This window comes from Elephantulus edwardii, unplaced genomic scaffold (genome assembly GCF_000299155.1).
Source record: "Elephantulus edwardii isolate Elephantulus edwardi_28Jun2011 unplaced genomic scaffold, EleEdw1.0 scaffold00030, whole genome shotgun sequence".
NCBI classification, from domain to species: Eukaryota; Metazoa; Chordata; class Mammalia; order Macroscelidea; family Macroscelididae; genus Elephantulus; species Elephantulus edwardii.
The window spans coordinates 17,604,668-17,608,768 of NW_006399780.1; positions in this window are offsets into that span (position 1 = coordinate 17,604,668).

A 4,101-nucleotide genomic window follows, 5' to 3' on the forward strand; every position below is an offset into this window, starting at 1 on the left:
AACTTTTTTAATTGAAATTTTAATGAAAATTTATATAGAACTTGGATTTCCATTAATTCATTGTTGCCCACCACCCCCTCCCAGTTCACTTTTCTTTTGGAAAATAAAATTATTTTCTTGTACAATTCCCCCCACCCCCACCCCAGGCCACTTATTCTGCTCTTATTCTGGACTGTTGTCATACAAATAATACCTAATTATATATTCCTTTTAGCAGTTCTACTCCTCATATATTTCAATCCAGTGTACATTCTTTAGCCCCTCTTTTCCTAGTTTCTCTCCAACCCTCATGGCAGTCTGTTTTAAAACAGTGACATTATGTAGTGTTTGTCCTTTTGTGACTGAGATATTTCACTCAGCAAAATGTCCTCCAGGGTCACTCATTTTGTATAATATTTCATGAGTTCCTTGTTTTCAGTGCTGCATAGTATTCCATTATGTGGATATACCTAGCTTCTCTATCCATTCATTTGCTGATACACACTTGGGATGTTTCCATCTCTGTGCTATTGTGAACAATGTTACCAACAAACATGGGTGTGCATATATTTAAGTTAATAATTTTAAAAGCCTCTGTATTCTGTGTTTTGGCTTTTTTAATTGTGGTAAAGGTATATGTAACATTATTTGCCTTATCAACATTTTTCACGTGTACAGTACAGTAGTATTAGTTTTGTTTATCAAGTTGTTCAACCATTAATATAATCTATTTCCAAATTTCCCCGTTATCTTAATGAAAACTCAGCATTTCCTAAGCACTTAGCCCTCCTAATTCTCTCTTTTCCTACTCCTAACAATTACTATCAAGCTGTGATCTCTATACATTTGGCTATTCCATATATTTCATATAAGTGTGATTATATGACATTGGTTCATTCTGCCTAATTATTTTACTTAGCATAATGTTTTCAAGGTTTATCAAGATAATTTTCAGAGAGACAAGTGGACAGACCTATCTGCCATGTGTGGAAAATGTTTCCCTCTTTCACAAAAGATATACATAAGTGGGGCAAGTCTAACTGAAATGTGTAAAAAATGAATCCAGCTCTCCCAACTGGTAGGATAAAAGCAGGATGTGAGGCCTTTACCCTCCACTCCACCTTCACTAATTCTTAGTCCCTGTCAACCTTCTCACATTCTAGCATGAGTTTGGCAGCTCGGAATTGGGGGAACCCTAAGAGAGAGGCCAGAGTTTATCCCCACAACAAGCAAAAGAAAGGTGACTTCTCCCCGCACTGGGGTATTAGTGGCAGCCATTCTGGCTCCAAGGAGAGATTATCAGAAGTTAACAGCTGCTGGTGAATGAGAGAAGAAAAAGGCACACCCGTAGGAAGGATGCTAGAAAGACCTCCCCAGCAAAGGCTATGACACCGAGCTCCTCCAGACAGCTGAGGCATCTCTTCTAGAAGGAAAAAAAAAAGTCTTGGTTCAGGAGGATTCGATGCTAGCTGGCCCTGTGCAGAAAAGTAGACAACTTGATATCTTAAGTACCTAGCTAGTCACAACCAACCAGCCAACTACCACCTCATCAATGCTGGCTCATGCAGACCTCATGTGTGTCAGAGAACTGTGCTCCATGGGGTTTCCAAAGGCACTGACTACACGGTCAGCATGGTCTTATGGAAGTACCATCTTTTAGCATATCTTTTCTTCTAAGGCATCTCTGGGTGAACTTAAACTGCTGACCTCTCAGCAGTTAAACACATTAATTGGTGGCACCACACAGAGACAGAGCTGCAAGTGGTTTCAAACATAGTATAAGAGCAGCCTCGGTTAGCACTGTAGGCCATGGAGTTCCCCCCTCATTCAATAAATGCTTATACTGGGCCTGGAATAGGCACATTTGCTCCCAACTCAGCCTCTGCCTGAACCTGACGCTGTGCCTCACCTCTGTAGCTGTTCTACGGTAACAGCTCACATGAAAGCAAGTCATTTGTCAGGAATTTGTGGAAAGGGCTCTCGTGATGAGGCATATAAAATGGCATGATTCTGACATCAGGGTGGGGGTAAGACTGAGAAAAACTGGATAAATTATGTGTACTGCATTGAAGCCAATGAGAGGGAGAATAGTTTAAAAGTAATATATTTTAGAGCATTATGATTATCATAAGAGTCTGGAATGACAGTTGCAGAGCGGAGTATACTAGGGGTGGGGGTTGCCGGGTGATTGTACACCAATAAAGGAGTTTTTCCTTTTGCTTTTCAAGGAGAAGAGCGAACTGGGGGGATGGGGGGGTGGGCGGGGAGAATAGTGCAACAATGAATGAATGGAAATCCAAAATCTCTGTAGATGTTCATTGAAATTAATTTAAAAAAAAAAACTGTAACCTGTTTAAATATTTTCCCTCTTTTTGTCATATAATAGATGTATTTTATGTGAAAATAAAGAGTGGAAAATTTAGGAGATTTATGTGGACTGAGCTTTTGTATGATATTATACTTTACAAGAAGATTTTTTAAAAAAATGGCCTGAGTGTGAAATTTGGGCAAGAATAGTTCTGTTCCACCACTTATTGAATACCTTTTGGACTCTTAGAGGAGACAATCAGAAGAAGGAGGAGAAGAGTTCTAGACACACCGGAAGGAAATAATCTGACACTCTTTCCTGACATGTGAAATAGTCACACATGGGTGATGCCAGAAGCAGACTCACACCTATTGCAATTATGGAAGGGGGTTAAATGGGAGTTGAAGAGGGAGATTTTCTAACTGGTCATCTCAAGCTGGTATGGTGGAGGGGACAGTAAAGCATCCTGTCTTGGAGTAAAGGGACTTGGAGGAAGCAGTCTACACTGGAGATGTTAACACTCGTGCAAAGCCAGATCATCAGGAGCTTCTGAAAACAACAGAGGAGTGTGTGTTATATACACAGGGACGGGGCGGGCACGCATCATGTGGGAAGAAATTATGCTGCTCAAGACAGCCTGGCAAATTGCAGTAGGTTATGAGGTTGGATTTGGTCCACTTCTCCCTAAAGACCCACCCAGAGTTTCTAGTCCTCCTCCTGCCCATACACCTTTACTTCACTACCAATGTGATTTTGTGTAAATACCATCATCAGCATGTTGCTCTTCTGCCCAGAAAATGACTAGCACCCTTGTTCTGGCTGAATGAGTTCCTCTCCAGATTGCTCATTCCCTCTCAATTCAGCCTCCCTTTTTCTTTCCCTTTGCTGCTCACCACGTTAACGTTAGGGCCCTGCCACTCCAACCAAGTCAATCTTTCCATCAACTTACTCACAAAATCCCCAGATTACTCCTCCAACTTCTCTCCATCTGCTACTCAATAATGTAACAGGCTACCTTGTAAAATGGTGAGCTACTCACCCCAGGAAGAACTCAAGAAGAGGAAGCATGACCTCTACATCCAAGGATGGAAGAGTAGTTGTTGCATAAAATCAGGAAAGTTATGTATCGTGTTGTGTCCTTTCTCTATACATCGAATCTGTATGCTGAGCAAAAAAGCATTCAAAAAGCTAAACTCTAGGAAGAAAAATGTAGCATCAGGATCAGAGGAAGACTCATCAACAGCCTGTGTTACGTAGATGATACAACCTTGCTTGCCAAAAGTGAGAACTTGAGATGAAGGAGATTGAAGACTAAAACCTTCAATATGGATTGCAGCTCAAAATCAAAAAGACAAAAATCCTCACCACTAAACCAATAAACAACATCATGATAGCTGGAAAAAAGATTGAAGTTGGCAATGATTTCATCTTACTTGGATCCACAATCAACACGCTTGGTACCAGAAGTTAGGAGATCAGGAAATGTATTGCATTGGGCAAATCTGCAGTCAGGGACCTTTCCAAATTACTGGGGGGTAAAGGGAGCTCTGGTGGCCGAGTGGCAAGAAGCTGCACTGCAATCCCAGATGTGCCTGGTTCAAATTCACCAGATGCTCTTCAGGAGAAGGAGGGACAATCTCCTCCTGTACCAGTCAGATCTGATTTGACGGTACAATGCACAAAAAATAAAAAGAAAAAAATTACTGAGGGGTACTGATGTCAGCTTGAAGACTAAGGTGTGCCTGATTCAGACCATGATCTTTTCAATCACTTGTTATGAATTTGAGAGCTAGACAGTGAATGACAGAAGAAGA